Genomic DNA, 16,820 nt, shown 5'->3' with positions numbered 1-16,820 from the left:
AGACCTAAAAAGCAATTGAAGTATGAAAGTTATATGGAAAGTATAAATTCTTTCATTTGACTGATTAATCGAGCTAACATTTAATACATGTATTTTATAGTCAATCTAGATTTCCAAAATGAATCCACTCACTTGCTGTTATCTTAGATGTCTGAGTCTGTCAGCTGTTTTGGTTAATGTCCTACAGAGAACACCGGATTCAAGTTTGCTAACTGTCAGTTGCACTTTGGTTTTGAGTTCAACAGTCAGCTTTGTCCTAGAGATAGTATGAGAAGTCTACCTCAAGTTTATTATTTCTTCTTCATAACTGATTTTAAAATTATGAGTAGATATGATTAGCAAACAGCTTCCACAAATCTAATATTTTAGTTTTTTAGACAAGGTCTCACTGTGTAGCTCAGACTGATCTTGAATTCACCATGCAACCCTGGCTGGTCTCAAACTAATACCATCCTACACTACTGTCTCAGGAGCTTGGATGATAGGCACTAATCATTATCGTCTGCTCATAAATTTGGATAACTTTATTTTATTGGCCTAAGTGGCATATATACATTGTGTGAAGGTGTGCTTGCTCAGGTAGGTATATGTGAAGTGTAGATTGGCTGGCCAGCAAATGCCCATGATCTTTCAATCTTTGCTTCCAGTGCTGAAGTTACAAGTGCCTGCGTCTATAACTGGGTTCTTTATGTGCTGCGATGAATTGTCAGCTTGATACAACCTAGAACACCTGAGAGTTTTAGTGAGGGATTGTCTTCAGTGGGTTTGACTGCAGACATATCTTTGTGTGTATGTGTTGTGGGGGGGGGGGTATCTTGTTAAATCAATTGATGTAGGAAGAACAAGCCCACTGTGGGGGTCACAATTCCCTATGAAGAACATCCTGAAGTGTGTGAGTGAAAGAAATGAGCTGAGTACAATGAAGGAAGGAAGTGAACATGAACATGTCTGTATCCATTTCTTTTCCTTCTGACTGGATGGAATATGATCAGCTGCTCAAGTTCCTGCAACCTTGATTCTGTGTTTTGATGACTGTAACCTGGAACTGAGGGCTAAAATGAACCTTTTCTCTCCTAAATTTTTTCTTACTTTTCTCTTCTCTTCTCTTCTCTTCTCTTCTCTTCTCTTCTCTTCTCTTCTCTTCTCTTCTCTTCTCTTCTCTTCTCTCCTCTCCTCTCCTCTCCTCTCCTCTCCTCTCCTCTCCTCTCCTCTCCTCTCCTCTCCTCTCCTCTCCTCTCCTCTCCTCTCCTCTCCTCTCCTCTCCTCTCCTCTCCTCTCCTCTCCTCTCCTCTCCTCTCCTCTCCCCTCCCCTCCCCTCCCCTCCCCTCCCCTCTCTCCTCTCCTCTCCTCTCCTCTCCTCTCTTCTCCTCTCTCCTCTCCTCTCCTCTCCTCTCCTCTCTCCTCTCCTCTCCTCTCTCCTCTCCTCTCCTCTCCTCTCCTCTCCTCTCCTCTCCTCTCCTCTCCTCTTCTTTGTTTGAATTTGGTGAAGGCTATTGATGACAGAAATAGAAAGGAAACTAAAGCGTCTGTATCTGGAGATCATAATCGCCCCCCAGCCCGCCCAGCAAGCACCTTAGCACAGGACTAGCTCTAGACGGTGTTCAAAGCAGTGACGCCTGATGCCCGCGAGACCCAGTGAAGAATGGCAGCAGCTTCGTTAGCACTGGTCCTAACGTTTGCCATATTCTAAGCATCTCAATTTTGAATAGAATTGCTATGTAGAATCTTTACCGATCTAGAATGAACAATTGGCAACATATTGATGACTTGTTTTATTGTCGGTAGATTAGTTTGTTTCTATGCTTTTAAACATAATTTTATATTTGTTCTTTTATTTTCTGTCCTGCCTTCCCATTTGTTTCTGTGTTTTGAGCTTTAAAAGTTATAAAGAGCTCCAAAAGCTTTCCCAAGAATAATTGAACACTTTTTCTTTCGGTTAATCATCTGTATATGACAAATCATTCTCTATAAGTTTATCTCGGAAACCCTGAGGGCCTTTCATGAAGCTTCACTAGCAGACAACCGTAGTCATCAGGCAAGTGCAACCAGGATTCCATGAAGCTTCTCTGAACGTCCTCCCACGGAAAGTCCCTGTTTGTTCATTTCCCGTCTCCTTTTTGCCCTCTTCTGTTTCTTAGTAAAAGAGAAGCAGAAAGAAAGACTTTAATGACCATGGTAGCATGCTGCCTCACAGACCTTTCTGTAATGGCAGCTCCCTGGTTTCTAGCTAACTTTAAATATTTAAAAGGCAGAAAGAACATGAATTTCTGCCAGTTTAAAATAATTAGTGACAATTCTTAGTAAATATTTTTTTTTCCCTCTGGGATTTCTTAGCAAGGTATGAATGGCCTCTGGCTTCTGATTCAGCCCATGCTGACAATTCAAACAGTTGAATATAACTTAGAGAAAACACAGAGATCAAAGAACACATGATTCATAAGTGGAAACGAAGGGGTTTTTAACCAGCACGCAAGACGTTCAAAGAAGATTACAATTTGGCATTGTCAGGAAGGGTTCTCTCGGAGAAGCACATTGGAGCTGTAACTAAAAGGGTGGGAGAGAAGTGATTACACAAACAAGTGCAGAGGGCAGAGACAGAAGGCAGAAGGCAGAAGGCAGTGAAAACCACCTTGGTCACCCATAGTGTATACAACATGCCAGATGCACTGTTGGGGTTAAGGGTAGTAGCAGAGAACTGGGGTCACAAAGGTACACTAGGACTAAAAGAAACAGAATCAAACCACGAACCTGAGGAACATCACTAGGTGGATACTATGTGGCAGCTCCTAGCAATGTAGCAGTGAGCACACCATATAAAAATTCCTTTTGTGCTGAGAGGAGTAAGTTACCACAGAGAGCAGACCAGAGGCACAAGCTAAATAAGAGGAAACACAGGTGTGGGGGGTGTGAACATGCTCAGATAATAAAGGCCAGAACTTGTGATCATGTCCATATGCATTTCGGTCTCAGTTGCTACCATACTGAATAAATTGTAGGGCTTGTGCCGAAGCACAACTCTCATTTGGGGTCACTATCATGGTGGGCTCAATACAAAACCAAACCAAACTAAACCAAACCAAACCAAACCAAACCAAACCAAACCAAACCAAAACAAACCAAAACAAACCAAACCAAAACAAACCAAAACAAACCAATGGTGGCTTCTCATCAAATGGTAACAGGAAGGAGGTGAGAAGTGAGATTCAGCTTTGAGAGTGCTGACTAATGAGACTGTGTGGAGAGAAGGTGAGTCATTAATGACCTCAGCAATTGGGTAAATGGTAGGCTACTTCTTGGAGGTGGAGAGACTGAAAAGAAACATCGTAGTACCATGACAAGAGCTTGTTGATGACAACTGATATTTGAACTCGCTATCAGGTGCATAAGCAGAGGTAAGTTGTGGGCACTTGTTTACAAATAAGTTATTTTAAGTGTTGGCTGAGAAAAAAGCATGCGGGCTGGAGACGTGGCTCAGCCATTAAACGCTAGACTTACAGCCAAAAATATAAGAGAACACATATAAGAATAGATCTGAACTCAGACCAAATACCAATCTGGGCAGTGCGCACTCAGTCACGAGATTAGAGTACGACCAACTAGTGTTTACTGGTTTTCTACTCAGTGTTCTCAAAACATTCTATCGAGCACTAGCAGAATAAGTAGAGCACATTGTATGTGTGTGTGGGCGGGGAGCACACATACAAACTACTGTAGCAGGGATTCTGAGGTGTTCTTTATGATGATGACAAGACTGAATCAGAAGAGACCTCCTAAGGTATTACTGGAACATGCTGGGGTGCACAGTAGGTTAAAGGGCAGGCTCTTGCATATGCAGTCCCTTTAATACCTGGGGCCATGCTTCAGGGAGGGCAGGTGGACTGGTTAGGCATCCAAGTAGCACCGGATGATATGCAGTCATAGATAATTCAGGAGGACAGAGTTGAGAGCAAGAAAACCTGCTACTATGTCAGATAAAGGCTTTAGATTTAATATTTGAATTTCATTTGGATTTAAAGATTAAACCAAGAAAATTTAAACTATGATTATATTATAGTTTGAGAATATTAATGGAGAAAGCAAGAGTCTGTATTGTATGGAATACACTGGATACAATGGCCTGATCTCACATAGACAGTTACTAATGAATACTGTGGACCATAAAAGAGACATTCCTTATCTTTATCTGACCCAGAGACAGGAAAGAAGAAAGACAGTTTCTGGTTGGGTATTCACAATAAAGTCATGAGCTTTGTGTGAGTAAGGAATCATAAAGGAAGTCACGGTAACATGATGAAATGTGTGTGGAGGTGAGGAAAGGGGAAGACAAAGAAACCCATGGAGCAGGGAGACCCTGCTTTTCTGGGGTGTGTTGGAGAGAGAATTTTTGAGGGTGTCAAGGAGTGAACAAAACTCAACCTTGTTTTCATTCACCTCTTCTGTGATGGATCTAACATCATTATACAATGGAACACATGGTGACACCACAGTGTAGCTTCATTCTTGAGAGAAGTGAAAATAAGAGAGAATATAATGCACATATTCTCAAACATACTGAGAGAACTTTCCTAGGTCTGACACTAACCCATTGCTACTAACCCCCCCTTCCATCCTTTTGCTTTATGTCAGCTAAGCTTTGTACACAATTGCATCTAGGCAGAAATAGATCCAATTTGGTACTTTCGTATCTTCCAAATTGCCAGTCTTTGTCATGTATGGCCCCATGACAACAGAAGTGATTTAAAAGACCATAGACTTTGAAAAAAGACATTGTCATTAGAGCCTTGCAGCTTTAGAGACTGTTGATTTTGGCTCAAATGGCCACAATAGGATAATTGCTCTCTTGCTCTCTTTCTTCTTTAAACTGTTCTTTATTGAACCTCATTAAGTTAGGAAAGAAGAGGGAAAAAAAGAGAGGACATATAAAACGATATATTTGAAGGAAGTACCACAAGGAACTTGATGGTAGAATGTGGTACTTAGAGAAATTTGTACAAGTCACAGGAGGCATTTGTGAATGTTTAATAAGTTCAAAATCATTATGAAGGACACCTATAAAGTCATCCCATAAATGTCCTTTAGAATAAAAGTATTAGTGCCTAATTCATTAGAACAGTTTGCCCTCTTGTTAACTTAGCTCACCCCTTTGATAATTTTATAAAACATAACATTACCTTAGAATCTCTCAGATACTTTTTATAAAATGGAGTAATTTACAGTAGCACCTCTTCTCATGTAAATTATAGTTTTGCTTTCTGAAGTCAGTTATCTGAAAATACGTATTGCTCATTTCCATAAATAAAGCTATAGATTGCATTTAAATTCCATGTTATTTTTTAGTAGCATACTTACATCTTGTGTTCTCTTGGTTAACCCCAGCTATGATTTGAACTATGTTTTTGTCCAGTGTATCCACACTCTGTACACAACATCTCTACTAATCAAGGAACAGCCATCAGATTGACTACCATCATACCCTAGTACTTGTGTTCAAGTATTTCTAATTTTACATCATGGTCCTGAAAAATAAAGATTAATGATGCTGGCAATTTAGACATGCTGATGAGAAGCTATAAAGCACAATGTGAAAGTTTTCAATCTAATAAGAAAGTAAAAATGATTGTATACTGAGGTGTCTAATCTCTCCAGTAGGAAAGGAGAATCTACTGTCATGAAACTGTCAAGAATATGGAAGTAGCTTAAATTAGTTTATTTGCATAGCTAAAAGCACAAGAAGTGCTGCCATAGTACAGCACCATATTACAAGTGCTTACTCAAGATGAGAAAACCATTGAGATCGTAGGTGAAAGACACAAGCCAAAACCACATTTTGATGGATGATTACACAGGTTTCAGGTAAGCAATGACCTTGGAAAAATCCCTTACTCTCTTACCAGATGTTTTCTTACTGAACCTGTAATTCTCTGTAATGTCTAGATAGGCCATCTTGTCCCCACAGCTCAGCACTGGGGTTTCAGGTATGCTTGTTTAACATACAGTCTAGAAATGTAAACTCATTAAACTCAGGACTTTCTGCCTGGATAGCAGAGCTCTTCCTTACTGAGCCATACTCCTAGCTCCTGAATACTTAAATATCTAATAGGAATTTAGTAAATAGAAACTCTATATTATCTCATGAAAATGAAATCTAAAGCAAACTTACTTCTCCAGGTACTGTCTGACTACTCTATTTGTCTTAAAATCTATGTGATCACAGACAAATAAGGTCTATAGAATTCATTCATCATGACCTATGATAGGGTTAAAACTGAGTCAGAAAGGGAAAAAGAAAAGGGAGAATCTGACCTGTATACAGGAGGTGGAGTTTTAGGTATGGGAAGATGACTTCGCAGGTCAAAGCTGAGTGTATATATGTGAATACAGTCCCATGATACTTGTTGGATAAAAAGAACGAAAAGTTGGTGCTATTTATTCAAAGATAATTTCAGAGAGAGATGAAGGCTGGGAGATATCCCAGCTACTTCTCTATGGCTTTCGAGGAACAATGCATGTTCATTCGTTCATTCAGCTTTATTCTTTGCAGAAAGACATGAGTGCCCAACAAAAGAACAACCTCACAAGAGAAATACTTGCTATTCTCCTAAAGAATTCCCCTTGGACAGTGTTTAATAAGTACAGTCAGTGTGTAGAAACACATGGGCTTTCTCCATCCATTTTTTCCAACAACCATTTTATAGTGATGCTGGTTTGCAACACAAGTCTTGCTGCAAGTAGTGGAATGTCCCTCCCCTCCCCCACCCAAATTACATAACATTTTTGTTTGGTTGTCTTACACAATTTGTTCAAATTCTGTTCATTTTTAAAATAAATCAGGGTCCTTGAAGGCAAGAAAACTCATGCTAGATTCCAACTAAATTACCTCAACAAAGGGACCAATCCTGGAGGAACAGATAACATTGAGCTATCTGGTTAACTTCAAAAAGACAGTTCCATTTGTCAGCTGGGTCAAACACATTTTTTTTCTGTGTGTTTGTTCATTCTAATTACTTTTCAAAGAGAAAAATTTTTTCAAAGAAATAATTTGAGTAAAACATGCAATGGAAATTTTACTTTTTATGAAAATTTCTATCACTGATATTTTACAAAGAAGGGTGGTATCCTATGAGAGAGTTCTTTTCCAGTTTTCCTTAGACTATATTTGTGGTAATACATACATTTGTGGTTTCATAATACAGTTTTGTAGTGACTTCAATGTACAGGAACTAAAGTGCCTGTAAAGAAAGCATCATAATTCCTAAATCAAAGAATCTTGTACACATTCTTTCTCTTTACCCAACAATACTTTCTTACAATACTAAAAACCAACATACCAAGAAAGAGTGGAATGGTAGAATTCTCTGGAAAGTGATGGGACTGTGAAACATCACTTGTCAAAAGGATTACCACTAAGCAAATTAAATTACCAAATCATTTTAATTTAATCCTTTATTTAATACCAATGCTCAATGTCACTATTTAGGTATAATTTGTTTTATAGTAGCAGCAATTTTAGCTTTATTGGGGCATACTTCAAGCATAATGATATTTCCTTTGGCTAGACAAAATGGTTTACATTTGGGTCTTACTGCATATGGTGTAATTATTAACTATCAGTAGAATTCTTGGCTGTAGAGCAATTGTCATGGCTTTTTAGGCACATTAAATAGTCAGCTTTGATGTTCTGCCTGTAAGATACACTAGTGTAATAGTGGCAAAAAGCTTAGCAGTGTAACCAGCCAATATCTGATGACTTAAGATTCACTTCACAATATAGAACCCATATCTGACACTGCTTGGGTGATTAAGAACCTGGGAGTAGATACCCCATGTACCTAAGGTAGATCAAAATACTATTTAAAGAACATAAAAATATAGTAGCAATAAAATGACTCCTAGTGATACCCATAAGCCATTGCTTTATTCAGCATTATCAGAGAAGCTACCTCCTCCAACCAATGGCAACAAATACAGAGACTTGCAGACAGGTGTTATGGAGAGAGAGAGAGAGAGAGAGAGAGAGAGAGAGAGAGAGAGAGACAGAGAGAGAGACAGAGAGAGAGACACAGAGAGAGACACAGAGAGAGACAGAGAGAGACAGAGAGAGACAGAGAGAGACAGAGAGAGACAGAGAGAGACAGAGAGAGAGACAGAGAGAGACAGAGAGACAGAGATAGAGACAGACAGAGAGACAGAGAGAGACAGAGACAGAGACATTGAAATATCCAATCATGAATGGAATGTCTTCATCAAATCCCTCCCCCAGGGCTCAGAGAACCTGCAGAAGAGGAAGCAGAAAGAGTTCAAGAGCCAGAGGTGATGGAGGACACTGAAAAATCAAGAGCCTCTAAATCAACATGATCTAAGCACATATGAACTCACAAAGACCAAGGCAGAATGCACAGGGCCTGCGTGGGTCTGCACAAGATCCTCTGTGTAAATGCTATGGCTTTCTGTTTAGTATTTATATGGGAATCCTGAGAGTATTAACAAATAGGGCTTTGTTTCTTGTGGCTTCTCTTGGGCTTTTGTCCTGTTTGTTTACTTTATCTAACTCCAATATATTAGTTTTTTTTAAAATCTTATTATATTATTTTAAAATTTTATTATTATCCTTAAAAAGAAAGAAACATTTGAGAAGATCTCAAGCAGCAGCATTATGCTGGTGCCTGTAATCTCATCCCCTGCTACCACTATTGGCATCCACACTAGCATGTGCCCTGGTGTATCAGCCAAGACACTTGTCAGCTGTCAATACAGGTGTTAGCCCCAAAGCACTTTTAATATGTTTTAAAATTTGTAATTCAAGTGTATCTACCATAAAATAGATTAACACTAGGCTTTTGAGTGATTTCTTTAAGATCTTTGGAAATTTACTCAACAATATTAAATCTTTAGCTTAAACTGTTTAAAATAAATATAGGTTTAGCAATATCTTAGAGCATTTGGTAGCAGTTCATCTATAATTGCAAAATGTGTTTAAATGTTTTAGAAAGTGCTCCATTGGAAAATAATACTGAATTTAAGAATTAAAGCTAAATTATATTGTTTTAATGAAAAAATGGTAGATTAGATGCTTGTAAAATTAGATAGGGGAGGTGTTCTTTGATATCAGAGAGCCTCCTTTAGTGGTAGGTATACATCGATATTCAACAAATAAATTAAACCTGCCAAGGAAGAGGATTAATCAACCATGCCACATTCGTAGATCTATGACAATTATCTTGATAATTATAGTATACAAAGCTGGTATTTAGAAAGTGATTTGTTTGGTTCTAAATGTCTTATGGTGCTAAGTAGATTCATTTATAACACTGCTTATACTCATTTTACTTTCTGAAGCAAAGGCTAAACACTCTAGGCTGCCTTGTATCATCTTGTTCTAAATAGCAATCAGCTAATTTCTGAACAGTCATATTGATGTAAAATTGTTGACCAATGTAGCTTCTAACAAAAATATTAATTTTCATGCCCACAGAAACCACTTCAATAGTATTTGTTACAATTCTTGTTTAATTTTGCTTCCCTTTCAATATTCTGCTGACTTTCCATCTCTGTCTTCATGCACAGTAGTGAGTTATGAAAAAATTGAATTGGCATATGCTTCCAATACTGGAAGATTCTCTCCTGTCTACTCTGTGTCTAATACACATAAAACTCTAGGAGGAAAAGTATATTTCAATACAGAATTTTCATTATGCATTAGATGGCTGTAAAATTCCTTACTAAACGCTGTAATTGTGCATATGCAGTTTGTCACCTGGTATATGTAAACACAAAATTATTTGATATTATTGCATAGTTACATCAAAATGCCAAGCAGGAAAAAAATGGCATTCAATATTCACCCAGAGTTTAGACGTGAGGTATTTGTTTGATGGGCCAGCATTTATAATTCTATCACAGAAGATTCTTTTTCCGTAGTGTTCACAGATTGCCAGTAAAAGATAATTCTTCCCTTGTGGACATATTTTATATCACATGCCCTCCACGTGCTGATGAGATCTTTGCATGGGTGATGCCAAGAGAGTAGTTTATCTGTGGAGGGAGAGACGCCCATAAGTGATAACGAGCCATGTGTGTATTTCAGGACTGGAAATGAGTTGCTGCTATTGAGGTTAATTTTGTCTGGCTCAGAAATGGAGAATGACCAGCTCCTGGCTTAATTCTAAAATCAGAGTGACAGATCAGTGGGTAAAGGTGTTTCCTGCCAAATCTGACAGTCTGAATTCAATCCCTGGAAGCCAAAAGAAGAGAAGATACAGAGACTGAACCAATTCCTGTAAGCTGTCCTCTGATCTCTGGATGCATCCCATGGAATGAATATGCCCATCCTCACTCTCATACAATACAAATATCTAAATGTAAAAAGGATTTAAAACCAAGCACTATTTCATTGTATATTATTTTATTCATTTTGTGTTGTAGCCTTTTCATTTAGCCTGTGTGCCTGTGTTCAGTGAACTCTTGAATTCTTAAGTCTGATCCTTTGCGGGGCAGTGTTCATACCTCATTTGACCTCCATTGATTCAAAACTGTCTAACTTGTCTTCCGAAATTTCTTGGTATGGAAGAGCCTGTGAGAAAATGCTGCAAGGGAGAGGAGAGAGCATATTTTACAGGTCATAGGATATTTGCTTTTAATCTCCTGGCCAACTCGGAGAACTGCTTCAAATTGAAAGAGATAAGCCAGATCAACCCATGGCATCATTTCCTTGTAAATTCATGACCTTCTTTCTTTGAGTAAGAAAAGGAATCCAGATGGAGACCTGTGTCAACTTTCCTATTATTTTCCCTAAAGGTCCTGAATCTTCCTGATTAACTCACCAAAGACAATGATGTAAGTCAAGGGTTTTGGTGTTGCCACGGTTGCCTATGCCATGATCAATAGATATTGCAGTGAAGACTGATGGGGGTCAATTCAGGGAGCTTTTCAGATGGCTTCTCTTGGTTGAGACGATTCCTTTCTCCGTTTCTTGACCTCCAATGGAGAGAGTGACAACTGCAGGTCTTCTGCTAGCTTTTATCTATTTACTGTTTTTAACTTATTGACTACATATCCCACTCATTGCCCCACCCTTGTCACCCCCTCCCACAATCCTTACCCCTATTTCCCCATACACATCTTTTCTGAGCAGGTTGGGGGGTCCATGGGTATTCCCCCAACTCTGGTACATCAAGTTTCTGCAAGGCTAGGCACATCCTTTCCCACTGAAGCCTGACAAGGCTTGCTGCTGTCTTTTTTTTCTCAGGGTTCTTCAGCTGCATGGAAAAGCTGCCATTATCCCTGCACCCAAAGGCTTCCCCTGTAATGTGTTTATTCTATCTACTTTTTCTCTCATATTTCTACCATTTATCTCATCCATCTTAAGAGCATATGGTTCTTGGAAAGAAGAGAGATAAATAGAATTAAAAGTAAGAAATAGAAAAAGAAAGGGAGAGAGTTGAAAGGGAGGGAAGGAAGGAGGGAGAGAGAGAGAGAGAGAGAGAGAGAGAGAGAGAGAGAGAGAGAGAGAGAGAGCACATAGATGTTATTTGTGCCATTTCTTGTCTGAACAGTGGCAGACAGGGACAGGAATGAATGTGGGAAAAGGGTGGCTGCCTCCAGTCATATCACAGAAAGAGCTTCCTACACAGTAGTTTCTGTTTCTAGGACTTTTTTCTTTTCCATGAACTGTTCAAACCTACAAAATTTTCTCTCTCAGGGGGAGCATGTCTACTTAAGGGATTTTTGTTTGACTTACGTTGGTGCTCCCAGCAGCCAGCATGTCATCTGCTATTTAGTACTTAGAGAGCTCATTGTCTTTAAGGGAAAATGTTGAGCCATTGAAACAAGCACACACATGGACTCTGGGTCAGGATTCAAAACTGCAAATGCAAGAAAAGCACTTGACTGATGTAAATCTTGGAAGAAGAACTGGGGGGTCAAAGGAGAAGCTAGCTGAGCTGGACACTAAGTGCCTTGTGGAAGAAATACACATATGGTTGGAGACAAAGAGATTGTCACAGACTCAATGGTGGGGCTTTCTCAACTGGCTGCCTTAGTTGGAGACTATACTATGTTGATCTTTCTTCACCATACTAGAAAGATGGACATAAACTTGAGTTTTCTCAGCGAGATCTGCAAAAATGATGAGCAGTGGTTGAGCAATAGACCACAAGAGCTGGGTAGGCTGAGAGTCAGAATATCCTGCTCTTGAGCAGACTAAATTGGTGTGACCTTTGCCTCTCTATTGAGGACCCACCAATAGGAAGTAAGACATACAAGAGAACATTGTTAGACAGCTACTAGATGGGACCTTTAGCCATCTACTGGTACTTTTAGCTGGACAATTCCATAGAGGCAGAAGTTTGAACTGGGCAGTAGTAGGATGTAGATCTTGAAGTCTGCGATTGTTTATCTTAAAAAAGGGTGCCAGAAAGAATAAGGAGAGATAAGTCATAATAAATATATTAACTAGAATTTAACATTTATAGGTGTCAGATACTGACTGCAGTGTATAAAATACCATCTTTATTAATATAATCTTCTTTAATGCAAGTTCCTGTATGTATGTACATATGTATGTATGTATGCATGTATGTATGTATATATATATGTATGTATGTATGTATATATATATGTATGTATGTATGTATGTATGTATGTATGAATGTAGATGATGATGATGGTGATGCTTACAGTCATGATGATGATTTATCCCATCTCATATATGAAAAAAGTGAGAAAAGTCAAGAGCAGAGGACTTTTTCAAGGTCACACATTGATGTATTATTGTAGAAACCACACAGGAATCTGAAATACAGTGACGATAGCATAAGAACAGAGAGGAATCAGTAACCCCATCACAACTCACTATTTTTAGCTAGACTTCTATTCGCTTGTTATACATGTAGAGTCATAAAATGTATACACTGCATTGGTTCACCACTTATCTATCAAGTTAGGGATATGATATTAGCATAACACTAATATCAATTTGAATATGAATATTTCATATTCAAAATAGTATTAGAATGCTTACTGGTAGCAGAAATCCAACATCATTTGTTTAAGACAACATCTACTGTCTGTTAATTTCTGATTCAGATTTTAGCTTCCTCAGTCACATGGACAATCTTGACTGGTATTGCCCCTAGAGAAATGTCCCTGAATCAAAAGGTTAAGGATAAGAATACAGAGAACTTTCTCACATGTGAGAACAATGGTTCAGATCAGGCTCTTGTTGAAAAGTCTCCTGTCTCTCTGGCTTCTCTTCTTTTGAGCCACCAAGAAGAATATGCAGATGGGTTCAGACAAGGCACAGACATAACTGATTCAGTCAAGCCTCATTTTCATTCCTGACTGATAAGCCTTGTCCCACAGTTATACCTTGAATCTACTTTGCTTTGACATGCTGCCTTTTTTTCTTGTTTAGACTGTACCTATTGTTTTTATTTATTTATTTATTTATTTATTTATTTATTTATTTATTTATTTATTTTTGGATTTGTTTTTTTCTTTTCTTTTCTTTTTTTTTATTTTTTGGTGTTTTGGAGACAGGGTTTCTCTGTATAGCCCTGGCTGTCCTGGAACTCACTCTGTAGACCAGGCTGGCCTCGAACTCAGAAATCCGCCTGCCTCTGCCTCCCAGAGTGCTGGGATTACAGGCGTGCGCCACCACTGCCTGGCTGACTGTACCTATTGCTATCTTAGAGCTTTTCTGTGTAATATGCCCTTCTTGTGAAACCTGATGACCTCTAACTATTCCTGGAGTGGATTCCTTGTCATCTTTGTCTCCTGGAAATGATACCTTCTGTGATGGTTAATCTTGACTGTCATTTTGATGATACTGAGTCAGAATCACTATGGAAAGAAACCTCTAGGAATGTCTGTAAGACATTTCTTAGATTAGGTTATTTGTAGTGGGAGAACCCACTCTAAATGTTCTTTGCACCATGGTATCTGTTGGGGTCCTAGACTGAATAAAAGAGAGAAAGGGTACTAATCTTTCCGTTCATTTGCCTTTCCATGCTCTTTGGCTGTGGCTCCAATGTGCCTAGCTAATTCACTTTGTCACTATGCATTGACAGCCATGATTGTGTAACTGAACCACAATAAACCCACTTTTCCGTAAGTTGTTTCTGTCCGCTGTTTTGCCCCAGAAGTCTATAAAATAAAATGACTGGTAAACCTTTTCAGAAGCTTTGTCTTAGACATAGAGAAATGATTTCTTCCACTTGCTGGGATAAACCGTTGCTTCATTGCTTTGCCTCTAGTTGCAATTTAAAGTCAATTATGAGCGTCTACCTCAATCTACAGAATGATCAACCTCTTCTGATTTCTGATCCAACTGACTCTGTTGCATCCGCACGGTAGCTTCTCTCCTACTCTTCCATATAGACATATACTCTGGGTGTGGACAGCCGTCATTGCATGCAGCATGGACCCATTCACTGGACTCTGCTGAATCCTGAGAAGCCTGGCCTCTTTGACTTTTTCTAGCAACTTTTCGACCTGATACATTCGTAAAGCCAAATTCCAACAATAAAAATGTTGATCACCTTACTTCTTATTGACTACAGTGCCAACAGTTGACTTTATGGAGGCTCTGGAGATCTTCTGTGTCTTAGCTTCTAGTGTGGGGTTACTCTGTTGCAGTTTTGCTACATTATTATAATAATATAATTATTATCATATTTTGGGGAAAAATAAGAATTCCAGTCATGGGTTTATTGGAAAGACACATGACAGTAGGAGGAAGTTTAAGATTATTTGTCTTAAAAAATATAGAAGCTGGGGGGCTGGAGGCATGGCTCAGCAGTTAAAATCACTGGGAGCAACTGGTGTTCTACCAGAAGACTCAGGTTCAATTCCTAGCACCCACACAGTTTCTCTCAACCCTTGGCAACTACACTCTCTTGGAATTTATCCCTACTGCCCTCTATTATTTACAGGAACCAGGCATGCATGTGGTGCAAATGTATACATGCAGACAAAACACACATATACATGAATTAATTAGTTAAACATGTAGAATTTAAAGGAAAGACTACTTCATTTTTATAGTCCAAAAGTAGACTTTAATACAAGATTCATTTCTATGAGCAAATGTTTTGGTATTCATTCAGTCACTTATTTATGATCTGCTTATTTATAACCCTATTATGACTTTTGTGGAACTGTGACCAGATACCTGACAATAGCAACTGAAGTGACAAAGCTTTATTTTGATCTTTTTTTTTACAGAGCTATTTAAGCTACTCATAGTGGAGAAGGCATTGTAGGAAGACTCCATCCTTGATGGAAAGAGAGAGAGAGCTGGTGGCGATGAGATGAACCAATCAGGAAACCTGAAGTTAATCACAGATGCCTATCGTGCCCTTTTTCCACTAGCCTCATTCCATCTCCTAAAGGTAACCCCCATCTTCAAAATATTTCCTCAACTTGGAGGCCCACCATTTAAATGTGTGCCTGGATGCATATACATGGGGGTGGGACACAATTATATTTAAGCCATAGAACTTCCATCAAAATTGAAACTTCATGAAGACAGACAATTATCTTGTGTACTGGTCTATCCTCAGGGTCAACAGTGCTGTTTACTGACTAAATAAGCAGTAGAATTAAAAATAAATGAATGAACGAACTGGTTGAAGAGTCTTTAGACTCAAAAATAATAGATGGAGGGGTTTGCTGAATGAAAACACAAAAAGGCTCTACTTTGGGAAAGGTTCGCCACTTTCTGTTGTGCCAATTGTCCCATAATAGCCATTGACTGCATGAAGTAGATCCTGATAAGAGAGTTTACACCAAAGAATGTGGCCAATGCTGTAAAACAGTGGTTTCATTTTTGTAGTTAGAGATTATTACATGAGTGGAGAGGTACTAATGTATTGAGCTATCCAAAATTGCCATGATATTGGCACTTAGGAAGTATTGTGGGTACAATAGTATCAGCTGTATAAACCATTTCATATTTTTGATGCAATGCATTAAGCAGTTTATGCAGATGATACCTTTCATCTTCTAGAGCATGGTGAGAGTTCAAAATATTATTTGTATTTTATAGGTGAGATGCTGTGATTCACAGAGGAACCCTACATGTGCATCTCCATGTAGTTGACAGGGATGATACTTGCATTTCTTTGGAAGCCTTGATACAGGTCTAGATTATAGAGATTTTTGGATTTTCATGAACCCTAGATGCCAACAATGTAATCCTTACCCTTACCTGGAAGCTCTACGATTTGATTCCAAGTTACGAATCCAGAGTTTATGAAATCTCAATTGAGAGGAAAATTCCTCCTTGGGAAGCAGCCCAGCATGGTGAGAAGGCATGGAAGAACTGGAGTTTCCCATCTGTGTTGTATTACTGATTTTCCATTCTCCACTGAGTGGTTTAGGGCAAGCATTTCAACCTCTTTACAGCCTTCACTTTTTCTTGTTCATTATATAAAAATAACATTGTTTTCTCTCTTCAAGGATTGAAATGGGAATGATCAATTATTTTGACAATAACTGTCATATACTAACTGCTCAATAAATATATAAGTTCTTAAAGGGAGTTATGGGCATATTTTTGTAACTGTAATATCTTCTTGGGTCACCATCTTAACAGTATTTTCTCCTACAATAAATCTGATGCAGAATAATGCTTTTACTTACTTATATTGCACCAGCTAACCACAATTGAGGTTATTTACTTTCCATATAAAACCAAGACCCACGTCAGAGTCACATTTTCGCTGTGGGATACGTGTTATCATCCACAAGAATTTATCCGTTCAAAAATTCTGTTGATTCTGTTGGAAAATTATCTTGGAAGTACTCCAATATTTTCAAAT

General features: G+C 38.5%; 1 long non-coding RNA gene across 1 annotated transcript; it reads left to right on the top strand.

Annotated features, from left to right (window-relative positions):
* The first annotated feature begins 5,749 nt into the window (after positions 1-5,749).
* On the top strand, positions 5,750-16,536 carry LOC127664772 (uncharacterized). The gene is made up of 3 exons (XR_007973252.1): positions 5,750-5,853; positions 15,223-15,389; positions 16,046-16,536. It is a non-coding gene; the product is annotated as an uncharacterized LOC127664772 (long non-coding RNA).
* Positions 16,537-16,820: the final 284 nt, after the last annotated feature.

This window comes from Apodemus sylvaticus, chromosome 14 (assembly GCF_947179515.1).
Source record: "Apodemus sylvaticus chromosome 14, mApoSyl1.1, whole genome shotgun sequence".
NCBI classification, from domain to species: Eukaryota; Metazoa; Chordata; class Mammalia; order Rodentia; family Muridae; genus Apodemus; species Apodemus sylvaticus.
The sequence above is the reverse complement of the archived record's forward strand: the minus strand, read 5'-3'. Positions and strand labels throughout refer to the sequence as shown.